Below are 14,256 nucleotides of genomic sequence, written 5' to 3'. Positions count from 1 at the left end.
AGTCATGCAAGTGGAAGGTAAGAATCTCTTTGCCTCCAGGTGGGCCGACCTAGACCTCCAGAATAAAGGCCTAATTTCTAATTTCTTATATAGAGATGCCATTTTAAGTACATCATCATACTTCTTCATACTCCTGCTCATATTGCAGCTCATAACAGCCTGAAAGAAAATGTGTTTAAAGGGCATCATCACCTGTTATAAGGATAATAACAGGCAGAAGCAGTAAATTGGGGAGGGTGGGAGGAACCATACTTCACTAGAGATTAAAGAAATATAAACCACAAATACCAGAGTCAGTACAATAAAACCCTGTTCAGCCTCTCATAAACATCTGTCTGTGTATTATTTTTAATATTGTAGATTGTAGCTTTATAATGGGAAGTAAATCATAAATAGGAGACATGCACACAAGGAGCATGTTTATTTGGGAAAAAGCTTGGTTAATAAGGAAGATGGCAGGCTGCCATGCGATCTAATAAACCTCCACTGGAGCAGGGAAGGGAGGGATAAATAGGTCTCTACAAAACAAAAAAGCACTTCACGAAAAGAATGCCAAGCAGAATATCAACAGAAATGAAAGCGGATCAGCTTATGCAGGGTAAGAAGCAGAGCTGTAAGCCACAGTCAGAGGCCTGTCCTCAGTGCCCACGGCCTCATGCGGGACCAAGAAGCGAGGCTGCTCTCGGAGCCACGCAACGTGGAGACAGAGACCTTCTCTGCCCAGGGGAGATTACAGCCTTAAAACCAGGCTGATTGAAAGAAGATTGCTACTGGTTCACAACCAGTCTCATTTGCTCTTACAGTGCCCCATGCTCGCTTGCTTATCCAGCAATTATCTTTTCATCTACTTCTTAAGGCAAAGCCTGTAGCTATGCCCTTTAACAAGTTACTATTTATGTCAGTAGCTAAAAGAAGCAAACACAATATTCTTGCACACAGGTAGCAAAATCCACTGCTCAGTTCACCAGTTTGGGGCATTAGGACATTTCACCAAGCTTCCCTTAAGTAACAGCCTGAATGAAATTACCCCAGACATCATGGGGGCAACCGAAAGAGCTCCTTTATTTTGAGATTGGCCAGTGAGGTTAGTTTTTCCCTATGATCTTTCTTCACCATATATATTTCTCTGGTGTGAAAAGAAAGAGAAAAATTTCTTCCTCAGGGCCATTGGGGCATTAAAAAAATTGTTTTCATCAACACTGGGAACTAAATTCAGGAGACTCACTATCACTGAGCCACCATCCTGCCCACACAGCAAGTCTCCTCAGCTTCACATTGGGGACCAGCAGCAACCCTGAGCATGTCTCCGCAGGTACAAGACAACAGCTCCCACCACAGCACTCATCACTAATGGACAAGCCTCTCCGAGGTGATCTCAAAGACTGTCAGGCTCACTCAAATTGCCAGTTTTGCCAGCACAGAGAAAGGCCAATAAAGGAAAACCTCTTCTATTGCCACCTTCATAAATGATTTGTTCTATTTATCACTTACCTTCCCATAAAACAGCAAGGCAGTATAAGTACGGGTTTCCATTTTCTGCTCTTCTACCCATTTGCTTTTCCTGGCCTGGCAATGCCCAAAGAGAACTGGAATGCCAGGACTTCTCAATAAAAGTCAAGAACTGTGTCTCCTTCTCCTCATTCACGTGAAGATCCTTCACACCCCCACTAAAGCACCCTGACACCTTCTCCAGCCACGAAGCTTCTGCAGAAACATCTTTCCAGCAGCGTGTGCCTGGTGCTCCCCAGCACAGGGACTTGTGTCCGTGCCAACAACTCAACAAAGTCACAGTCTTGACACTGACCCGGGGATTCACTTGGTTCAGAGCCCACAGAGAGAAGGACACAGCACCATGGCAGACCCTCACTCCATCTTATGGGAAGAAACGACTTGTGAGGAGGGATGAGTTTCCAGGAGCCATGGGAAGGCCTTGTGTCTGCACTGACAAACCCCACAGGAGCCCCTCTGCTCGCATACATTTCTATACATACTAGCAAATATTTCCAAGACAAGTATGGGGAAGGGGGGAAAGAGCACTGGTGACTCAACTAATAACACTCTCATTTTCAGTAGAAAAATTACATAAGGAGACGATTAAAGATACGTTAAGCGCGTACCTTATAATTTTTGTCAAGCAAAATGTCATTATCATGGGCAAGTGCAGGTAAGAAGGGTATGTGCAAATGAGATCTTTTTAACATCTCATTCTCCTTAATCATAATTCAAAGAATTCTTGAATTATGGTAAATATTTTAAAATTATCTTAGCTGGTGTTCATCTTAAGAAATCTTTAATAATCACAAGCAGTGCCACTTACCAGGTTTGTAGAGTACTGCATATGTAGAGGAATATAAAATTTAAAAATCACATTACTGTAGCAGTTCCTTGTTTTTTCTTTGGAATATTGTTTACTTAACAAACAGCTCAAGACAAGACCATTTTAGCAGGCAAAATCATAACCTTTGAATCCAGAGAAATACAAACTAAACCATGTCCCTTCACAGATGCCTTGCTAAGTTTTGACTGCAAGCCCAGATAAGGACACAACAGTTACTGCAACACCCAAGGGTTATCTGGGGTTGGGGAATATGGGTTGATTGGTGGGGAAAAGTACTGTCTTTATGTTTTCTGATGTTAAATTAGGTCAGATTAAGACTGTGACCCCTGTAGGGCAGGAACTGTTTTAAGCTAGTTCTCCTAGGAGTTACTGAACTACAGAACAAATACCATTCTCATCTGAAATGGTGTAATGGTACTGAAGCAAGAAAGGGTCAGATAATAGACCCAAGAACTCGACTTTTCACAAAAGCAATGTATAATGCAGGTAAGAGTATACTGTGTTTCAGGCGGCTGTTCAGATGTCAGCCTAATACTGATGACAGTACTTTCTTTTTCATACATCTTCCTGAGCACAATGTGCAGAAAATATAAGAGAAATTAATGTATTTACTATGTGTCAGGATGCAGGACAGTTATGGAGCTTCCACTGCAACGTGAGTTCCAGATTTCAATGGACAACAGCGTTCTTGTTTCATTTCTCAATGGCATTTAAATTGTGCAATGCACACTAATGTGAGTAGTGAAAAGTCTGTTATCATCTGGATCATGTTCTCTGATCCACACCTGCAAAGATTTGCATGTTCCTGCAGTAAATACCTTGTCACTGTTAGATTTTGTACTTTAAGAGCAATTTCACCTAAAGTCCAATTATCTAAGAAGTGCCTAACTCAGTTCACTGTGCCTCAGTGTTCACATAAAAAATATTATTAAATAATACCTAGCTTACGGGGAAACAGATTGCTCTCAGTGGTTTGCACCATACAGCATAGACAAAGTTTTTACAAACTAGTACTGTCTTTTATTAATTGTTACTAAACTCTTCCCTCCTTATTCATCTCCATCTAAAAAAATGAGTCACACATTCTATTCACCTTAGTATCTTTGCCAGAAGGCTGGGGGTTTTGGGGTAAGCCTTTTAAACAAAATAAACAAAACAATTCCTTTCTACCTTTCTTCAATTCTTCCTTTCTAACAGTTTCCACAAACACTTCCTCTCAGGTATGTGTTGCACTGCAAATGTATACAGAGTCCCACATATATACATTTCCAAATAGTGGAGCTGGTGGTCATTTGGTTTGACTAATATTTTCCACTACAAACACCTTGGAGAATCCCTTCCATATTCGCTGCATGCAGCAGGTCTGTGATGTTGAGCTGGAAGAACACCCACAGCCTACAGAAGTGCCTCTTCTATGTCCCAAGAAATTCTCTTCTGCTTTTATGGAAATAAAAACTGTTTTAAAAAAAGCAGTTATCTTCCCATTGTCTGCATCAGGGGAGTCTCTGGCAGCCCTCCCAAATAACTAAAAGGCACAGACACTGCAAGGCTCCAGCAATACCACTGGCAGAGCAGCAGCCCAAGCCACACTGGGACAGCAGGGGAAGAGGCAGATTAACTGCGGTGGGGGAAGGAGGGGAGCTCTGCTTCCCCCCACTTGCACACAAGATTTTCATTTCACTTCCAGGTACTGCCAAGTACAGCCATTACTACAACCACCAGGTGCTCCTCTTCTGTCCACAAGTGCTCCCAACACCAAATGCATGAGACAGACAGGCACAAAGAAGAAATGTGAACACAGAGCCAGTATTTTTTGCATTGAGAATGCCTCATTTAGAAATCTAAGCAGCATAGTTTCAATAAAGATTATTTCAAACTACAATTACACGATTTTTTTTAAGCATCAGCAACATATTTGACCATGTAGCAGGTATTTAACCAAGATTATGTAACTATTTCCATGGCCAAAGTGCTTACAAAACAGACTGTGCAGAAAACACTGACATGGGCATCCCAAAGAAATCTCTACCACTTAGATCTTTCTGTTGTTGCAACAGTATCATTTAAAAATGGACAGTGTGTTTAGGACAGTGCATTTCAGGCTGTGAACATGAACATACTACTAACAACATGCTCGATGGTGCTGAGTCTATGCTTGCACTATGCATTATCTTGGGAAACTTTATGGTAGAGAAAACCAAAGCAAATTACTTCCCCTTCCCAATCCACACTCAACTTTACAGATATACTGAGTGTTTAAGTGAAAAAGTACCTAAGAAGTAGGCACAAGCCTAACACAATGCAAAACTTGAATATAAACAGAGCCTCTAGTTCATAAGCTCAAGCCACAATGACACTGCATGTGAGAACCAACAAAAACAAAAACAAGGCAGAGCACCGTGTCCCCATAAGTGAGTGCTTTTGGCTGGCACTGCTGCCCAGGGCCAGCTGGCTGGGGCATGGCACAGCCTTCCTCTGACATCAGCTGCAGTTCACATCCATGTGCAGCCGCTCCTCCAGAAAGAGACAGAGAAACAAAGGAGGTTTTTGACAGGTCTGCTTGAATCAGAGGGACCATCTGACCCAAGCTAAGTGCTGGGGTGGTGAGGATGAAAAGACTAGATGGGGCATTGAGGGAGGACTGATGGTGCCTGGGTGTCCAGGTGTGATGGTAAGGGCTTGTCTTCACAGGTCACATCTAGATATCTGACTTGGGTGAAACCACACAGCCTGGCACCCTCCTGGCAAAGCTGGCTTTGAGAAGTTAACCATGCTTGTCCTTTCCTAAACACAATTTTGCAAAAGGAGATCAGTCTAGTGGCCACCTGGTGTGCACTGCACCAACACACCTGAGCAGTGCCCCCCTGCCAGGCACACATCCAGTGACTTGGGCTTGAGGTACCACTGATGGTTGAAGCTGGCTTTTCTGACAAAATCTGCTTTGCGTTTGAGATCCAAGTAGCGCTCAATCTACAAACCACACCCCAAAACCCTGACACATTACCTCATGCCTACAGCTGCTCTGGACATGATTTCTGTCTGTGGTTTATCTTAATACACCAGACTGGAAACGACTGTGGCTGACATACAGATCAGTCATGCCAGCCTTGAGACAGCAACGTCTGTCAGAGAGGCAGTGTAGGCAGCCAACAGCAAAAACCATTTCAGACATCTAATTTAAACCTGCCACTGTATATCTGTCAAAAGCCTCACAGAATTTTTTGGGTGGGCACAAGAGAGGGGACTAGGATAAATCTCCAGTTACGGCTCAAGCTATCAGTGTATCGATGACAAGTTAAAGCACATTAAAAATTGTACAAATGATGTGCTGAACAGCGAGAACCTCCCAAAATCCTGCCAGCCATGAAAGGAATAAACAGCCAGAGCATTGGAAACTCAAAAGCAACTAATTGTGTTTTAGGCAAGCTGGTTTGTACCAGCTCATTATTAATAATCTGTTCAAAGATGGTGATAATTTTCTGCATTTTTATAAGTCAAGATAATTGAATGGAGGTCAATTTCATAGCACTGGTCCCTCCTCAGAATACTTCAAATAGGAAGCTCATAGTAAAGCAAAAATCCAGTTAATACACCATGCTGCTCATTTTCAAGCAAAAACAAGGGAACAAAGCTTTTGTTAGAGCTTCCTAATAACCCTCTAATTTAGGGTCCTTATGCTTAAAAAAATTTTGAGACACTAAGAAACACCATCTAAATAGATTCATTTTCCTTGTCACTAGGTTGTATTTCTTTAAAACACATCTTACTATTGAATGTTACATTAACATACAGAAAATACTTCTCCAGAGAAGAAATCAGTCTAAAATCCAGGATGCAGATGAAGAATATTTTATAATTTGCAGGCACTGTGTTCAGATAAATGAATATAAAAAGAATGATCCTCAAGAAAGAAAGCAGCAGTCCAACAGCTACCAATACTAGGTAAGGAGCAATCTAGCACACAAATCTTTGGAAATCAAATTCAAAGGTGGGTGAAATTCTACAGCAGTGTAATATAGGACTCCCTGATTTTTTTCTTAGCCCAGTTCTCAGCTACTTACTGAGACATAACAAAGGCTACAATTAAATTAACACTGTGAAGACATTAGTACATTCTAATGTTTGTGCATCTAATCTGTTGTTTGTAAGGTCTGATCTGAGATGTGGCTTCCAGTGTGCAAAGATCATCTATCCTATGCAATATTAAACAAAAAGCATTCACCTGAAGTACTTCAGCAACATCTTAAACAAACCTTTTGTACTTTGTGTTACAGTGAATTAGGAACAAACTACCTAGAGAAGTTGTAATTAACAACACTGGAGAAATAACTGAAATATGTCTTTTTATACTTCATGGAGTAACTGTCTTTGAGTTGACAGTAAATTATTTAAAGGTGCTTTCCTACCTAAGAGACAGAAGCAGTGATTGCAGGACAACAAATCCTGATAAAAGGTCATTTGAAAGAGTAGGAAGTCCCCTTCATAATGGATCAGGGTTATAAAAAATGTAAGAAAAATTTCCTTAAATGACCTATGTGTAAGGTGATTTTGTGAAGTTTACCTATTTTAAACAACAAACACACACTTTAATACTTATTGATATATGGTATGCAGTCATCAAAGCCTTCAAAATGGGATTAACCATTTTAAAAAGATGAGCATGTTTGTAACAGATACGCATGTATAACAGTAAAAAGTTACAGTCTTCAGAACATATTGCTGTTGTTAAACTCATAGCTGAAATGGCAGCACGTTTGAGAGAAGGATACAGTTTGGGTTTAGAGTTCCAAGTATGACCTCACACACTCAGTTTTATTTTTGTCAAAGCTTAAAATATTGAATGAAAAAACCTTATTCTGCAAGCACATACTAAGCAGACCATTAATAAAAGAAAAATTAGGTTCTCTTGTGACTAAAACATCAACATTCACATGATGTCACACGGCAGAGTACCTGACTACTCTTCTTCAAAGGCAAAATTCTGGCAGAGCTGCTGGTAGCTGAGATGGATGCCGTTTGCTTTGAGGAACACTGTTCCTCAGTGCTATTCCTCAGGATGCTATTTTTGATTTCCATGGCAATTTCTTGGGAATACAGCTGTAGGGTGTTGTTTTTTGAAAAACTTAAATAACTAAGTTAGGGCAAACATCCTAAATGCCAGGTGTTTGAGAGACACTCACAAAAGAATAGCTGAAGAAAAGAATTCACTCTATTTCAGATTTCCGAATAGAACATTAGGGTCTTTCAGAGAATCACCAGCCTACAGCTTTCTAGAAGCGTAATTCCATCAGACAAAAACTGGGTAAAAATTAATTCTATTTGATGACATCAATGATGGAAGGAATTCACATACCTAGCCTGTCTACAAAGCTAGCATTAAAACTGTAAGCATCAAAGAAATGGGCAGTGGATATGGAAGGCTAGGCATCTGTCTAATAATACGCTGATGTTTAGTAGCTCTGTCTCATTTTGACATTTTGGGGGCTAATCACATGTATTTTAATGATAACTCACTTCACTGCATTCAACTCCTAAACATGTATTTTAAATAACTTGCTCACTATTTTCTTTGACACTAAAGGTGACCTATATATATTAAGATTGTGGAAAGATACTGTGAATATAGAGAGAGAGGTATAGGAACATGGAAAAGGAAGACTAAAAAAAGAGGGGAATGTTTTGCCCCTTCTTATTTTTTTAGAACATTAATTATTTCATTCTCTCATATTACAAGTACCTAAAGATGAGAGAGGACTACTCCTTAAATCACTTTAAAACTCTCTAGATAATATCTTCAACCTTAATGGGGCTTCACATATTTATTTCACTTAAAGCTCATTTATATCACATGCCTAGCAATCAGCAGCCTACATCTTGTCTTTTGCATAAAGATTTCTCCAAGTGTCTTCTAAATATTTTTTCTCTCTCAAGCCACATATCAACAGCAAAACAAGGAAAGAATAACCTGATTTTAAAAAGAATCTTACCAGTGTTCTTTTCTTATAAAATAATTTTTTTTACAACATATAGGCAAGTATCTTGCAAAGAAATAAAATCAAAGAACAAAAAAATCCAATCTTTCCATACTTTTTCCTTACAAAGTTGAACTTTGATTCATGTGCCATTACATAAAGAGACACGTACTTTCACATGAATATATCTAACAGCAAACACAAAGCATAGGCATTGCAGGCCAAGGTTTGAAACTAAATCTGGCCTAAGATGTATTGACCGAGGGATTCCTTCACAAAGTACTCAGCCTGTGAATTATTTCATACTTCTTAAACACGAGGACAATGTAGAGTTCAAAATCTCAATGCAGAAACATCATAAAAAAGCACTGGCTTGTTTTATATGGAAATTTCCACGAGTCAATAAGAAACACATTTTTTATTTTAAACACAGTATCATCTGATTTAGAATCCATGTATCAACAATATATTATATAACGTATGATGTGATTAAACAATGCAGGTTGCAAAAGCACATTCCAAAAACACATGGAATAGTCCTGCCAGACTGTACTTCAATTTTCCAGCTTCCGTTTTAATACTTGATGTCTGCATACAAAACCAGCAGGCCAAACAAGAAGACTGGCCTGAATTATTTTCATATAATATTCAGGAGAAAAGAGATTTGCTGGCTGCTGTACAAGGGAGCTGCCTGCAGTACTGCACTATTACATTTGCAAAGTATGCAAGACTTAAGTCCTGTAAAGAACACAACATGGAGCAGCAGGAAAGGAATGCATAAAGTTGCGTACCAAAAGATCCAGGGGGAAAAGCTATTATGTTGTCTTAAGTAATAGTTCTAGAAAATTTTCTTTCAGGAAAGTCACAGAAGGTTTTGTAAGATCTTGAAACAAAACCATTACAATTCTTTTCTTAGCTGCAGTTCTCCCACAGTCTATATGATGCTGGGCAAGCTATTTGGATCTTCCCAGCATACCTAGAGCTGTAACAATAACAATAACAATAATAACAATAATAATAATAATAATGATGGTGATGATGATGATGATGCCACTACTGCTGCTGTGAAATGATGTAGACACGTAAAGCTCATGATGACTGTAAGAAGGAAGGTATTGAGGCAAACTGAGCAACACTACCATGTATCCCAGTGTAAAGGAGAACCTCTATTGATTAATAATTTTAATAATTTTCTAGTTCTATTCGTTTTTTAAATCTCATCAACTATTAATTCATGTCTGTTATCTGCACAGATTTTCTCAGTGGAAACTGTGTTTCAACTGGGCCACCCAGACAGCTATCAGATGAGATAAAATGCTCTTGCTCACTTCCATTTAATCCAAAAATTTATCTCTAAAGAAAAAGTAAGCCAAACAGGTTTATGTCTCATCTTGCATGACAAGCCCCTTTTTATTGTTCAGACATGGTTTCAAGTGTCTCTTTTCAGCCATCTACAGAGAACAATTAAATCAGTACATAACTAGAGCTGCTGCAGTGGTCAGTGGAGCTTTACCTTGTTTATCTTTCATTTCCTGAGGCAGATACATCACCTGAAGAAGAAACGCTGAGCAATATTCTCTTAGAAGACTAATCCATATTCTTGCTTCCCAGAATCTAATCTCTGTTGTCAGTGAAGTCAGTAATAAAGAGGATCTTTACTACAAGATTGAAAAGATCAGGATTTCAAGGAAAATCCTGAGGAAGAATGATTATAAATTTCTTGCACCGATATACAATGATGTCTTTGTCCCCGATGACACTTCCCCTAAATATTTCAAATTAAAGTAGTCAGAAATATGAAAATGCTTTATCTCTGTATGAAGGAAAAGAATACTAGCAGGGTATATGAGGCATCCTAAGGACGGAAAGCTGCCATGAGCTCTGTCTAAAATACTGTGCATCACAGTCCATGTCAATTGTCCATGACCCTGTCACCTCTCCACCCTGGAGGCCATGAAATTGGGCCTGTCTGAGACAGCCATCATTTCATGATGGCTCTGGGACAGTTCAGAACATAAAAAATTATTGCAATGTTAAATTACTAACTTATGAGAAAGGTGTGAAGGTTTGAAAAAACTGCTCAGAGATTTCTGCTGAACCTGAGAAAGGTTTTGAAGAGGAATAAAAATAAAAGCACAATTAGTGGATGACTGAATCTAGCTACACATTGTCTTTGGTTTATTATTCCACTCCCCACTATGTTAGGGAAGGATAATTTTAAGAAGAACTACACATGAACAGAGATCAGTAACTCTTGTCTTAACTGCTACTAAAACCTGAACAGCCATTTTATTTTATTGCCAGTTCAGCCACTAGTACCAATGGGTCAAGGGCTCAAGTTCACTTCCCTTTGACACTGTGTCTTCAGTCACAAACTCAGTCATGATAATATGTCTCTCAAGAGTCCAATTTCAATTGGACCGCAATAGGATCATAAGAGGAATTTCTACAGGATATAGGGCTACACCTCAAAACAGGGACCATGCTTTTCTGTGACTGCATGCAGCCCTACACCCCACTGATGCTCCCCAACTCCAGTGAACAAGCAGTGCCCAATACTGATGGAAAGGAGTCTCCTCTGCAATAGCAGTCATAATTGTGCAGATGTACTTGCAGCACATGACAGATCCAGGCGCTCCTCCCAGTTTTGCTATTCCAGAAAAATGAACAGGATAATTAAGCATGTTTGGATTTACTGAGCTGGCAGATTTAGTACTGAAGGAGAACACCTTGTGCAGTAAGCACAGTCCTGATGCATGCTACATTACCTGCAGGGCAAAAGGAGACAGCTTTATTTGCATGTCAGCGTCCCCTCCATCTTGCATCCAGTGATTTCCCTACTTTCTCCTGCCATGCAGAAAATATCCTTATAATACACAAGTTTTCAGTCCAAACTAATATTGATAAGCTCACAGTTTTGCTGGCAATGCCAGTTAGCTTCTGAAAGTAAGCTTCATGTATGCTTTTTTCCATCTTTCTTACCACAGACAGCCAACAGACACTGGTCCTCCAGAATTAAAACTAATTCAATTTTTTAAATATTCACAACTGGTTATTTAAGGAATCACATGCACACGCAAATTAGTGCCAAACATAATGAAAAGGGGCAATGAAATGCCTATGAAAAGTCTATCATTGATATTAACATATTATTTGACAATGTCATAAATTATTAGATGTAAAATTACACAGAAAGCTGAATTTTAAGTTTCTTAGAAGTCCTCACTCTATCTGCACTTAGCACCTTAGCTGTATCTTCCTTATTATTGATATTTCTAGATTTTTCATAGGTATCTCCTTCCTTCCTCATGAAATGTGAAATTTACCATATGCTTGCTGTAAAACTCTAGTTTCAGAAAATTTTCCAAGGTTTCAGGCTACTGTTTCAATAATAAATGAAAAAAATTACTACAGAAACAACAAAAAAAGCTATTTTAGCATTAAAAATTCCTTTCTTAGAAAAATTTACAGTTTTATGGGGCAGTAGTGAGAAAATTTTAAATGCCAAATGTGCTTAAGTAGTTGCAAAAAGCTATCACCAACAAAACGCTCTTACATGATGGTTCGTGCAAGTTCTTCATGTACTCTTTATAAAAAAAAAATTTAAAGAGTAACACATGATGTCAAAGCCCAGAATCTAGGATTTCAAGAACCACAGCCCATTTCTGCTCCTACTGGTGCTAAGTTTTCATCACTTTACACACATTTGAATCACAAATACTTGCATACCTTGCTGCTACACAAGGAAAAGTGTTAGGTGGCATAAGCAGAGCCCGTTTAGACTGTCTGATGGCAGTAAGTTTCTAACTAAAGCTTATAAATCCCAATTTTGTAATAAGGCTCCTTACACATGATCATCTCTCCTGGAGGAAGCGAAACAGTGGTCTTAAAAAAATATAAAAATTTTGCTCTTCTTCAAAATGTGTTATAACTCAAAACACACACACACACACATCCCCCACACACACCAGTCCATGCACTGCTAGAAGGGATCTCTCAGTCACTTACTCCTTAGCAGAGCTCATCCCCAGAAACCACTACAGTTGGCTTAGTCAGGTCTTGGCAGGACCACTGAAGCCAGCAGTAGCCAATCTCTCTGGCTGTAAGCTGGAACAAGAGGGTCGTGACAGCTTCCAGGGGAGCCTCCTGTTTGACTGCTGCTCCCTCTCCATGGGGAAGAGGGAAAAACCCACACAGTCCGCTCCCAAGCTACCAGCTGGACCACAACCCCTGAGAGGAGATGGTGAGTCTTATACAAGGCTCTTCTCTTTTAGAATGATCACCAGCAAGAGGTGAGAAATGTGGCACATGCACAGGGCAGCTGCCAGGAAACTTGTGGTCCACGTATTGAATTCATTGTGTGCACTGCTGTTGGTCCCAAAAAGCTTCCTGTGGCAAATTTACAAGTGGAGCAGAGCTCGAGAGGAGCCGGGAATCAGAAAGTAGGAGGAACATTCAAACTGACAGAAAACTGCAAATGCTACAAAGAAGAAAGTGACTTACCTGCTCTAGGAAAATTCCCCTTGCAAGGATGAAAAGCTGTGTGGTCTGTCCCTGAGGCCAAGGTGATTTGACTGAGGAACATGAAACCATGCTTTAAATAGATTGCTTGCATCACATATGACAGGCCACAAAATAAATACTTTGGCTACCAATAAGGTCAGTAGTGAAATCTCAGGGATGGGAACAACATAAAAAACTGAAAAGCAAATCACAGGCTCAGCTGCTTCATTGGGTTTTTAGCACAACTTGATTTGAGCTTAGGTAGAAGAGTCAGCCCTTCTGGCTACACCCAGAGTGAGAAAATGTGAAGGGAGAACAAAGCGAAATGGCTGAAAGTAACTTTAATTCAGGCACTTCAGAGAAAATAAGGATATGTGTGTCCTGAATGGCAAAGGCTGAAATTACTAAGCTGTGGTTTATTGTAGACGTGGCAGTTTCATCAAGGTAAGCTTTATAAAGAGACAGGTTATCTTTTAATTGATCAACAGATACAAGTGGAAAAAACAGGCAATGTTTGGAGCATGCAGACTTGTCATTCAGGATCTTTCTCAAAGACCAGAAGAAGGAGTTGCAATGCAAACAGATTGTCTATTTTCTCCAACTAAATCAGATGGTCTAATAAAAGAAACTACCACCCCCTATAATTTATGCCTTGTAGAAAGTACTGATACAGGGATGTATAGCTCCTCCTGATATATTTCACAGCAAATAGAACAGCTCTTCTCAGTAAAAAGAGTACCCATGAGATCATCAGACCTGCAATGTCTTCCAAAGTCAGCATAAGTCATTAAGGGGAAACTGAATCTCCAGATATCTAACAATAAAGTCCAGCAGAATAAATCTAAGGATGAACATTTCATTTGACACACTATGCAGCCACACACCTGCTAATATCAATATCTAAACTCTAAACCATACGCAATTTACTCTTTTTGACATCTACAACAGTTGGTCAGGAGAAGACATGGCCTTTAAAAAAGTAACCATTGCAAATTTCAATTACACTATCATAGGACATAAAAAGCAGTCACCTTTTTCCCAGAGAATCACACTGAAACAAAGCAACTGTTATTACTACTGAGAAACAAAAACCAAAGTTACATCCTATCTTTAGTATGACAATTGTCATAGCTTTTCCAGTCACCTTTATTTTAGCCTTTGTTCCTTCAATTTTTATTTTCATTTCTTGTTCGAATAGAAAACTATTTGCTATTTTACGGATGCTGTTTCAGTTCTCCATAATTCTTTCTAATATAAAAACTCAGCTAAACTTAGCTGATTGTTACATGTTTAGAATACAGAAATCTAGTAAGAAGGATTACAACCCAAATAACTTCTTGTGGAGACTGCTTCTGCTGTAGAACTTGACAGAAGAAAAAAAAAAAAATCCTAACACTATTACTTTCAACCAAGCTGCAGAACAAACTGAAAGTAAGGAGGGAA

General features: G+C 39.3%; 1 protein-coding gene across 2 annotated transcripts in view; it reads right to left on the bottom strand.

The window, feature by feature from the left end:
- The window catches only part of LDLRAD4 (low density lipoprotein receptor class A domain containing 4), a 279,350-nt gene that overhangs the window by 152,761 nt on the left and 112,333 nt on the right, over window positions 1–14,256 (bottom strand). The gene's annotated exons all lie outside the window — the stretch shown is intronic.

The sequence above is a fragment of the Corvus kubaryi genome, unplaced genomic scaffold (genome assembly GCF_017639235.1).
Source record: "Corvus kubaryi isolate FWS band 111438036 unplaced genomic scaffold, C.kubaryi_AGA036_p1.0 132, whole genome shotgun sequence".
Lineage (NCBI taxonomy): Eukaryota > Metazoa > Chordata > Aves > Passeriformes > Corvidae > Corvus > Corvus kubaryi.
Note: the sequence above shows the minus strand (reverse complement) of the source record. Positions and strands in the feature narration are given on the sequence as shown.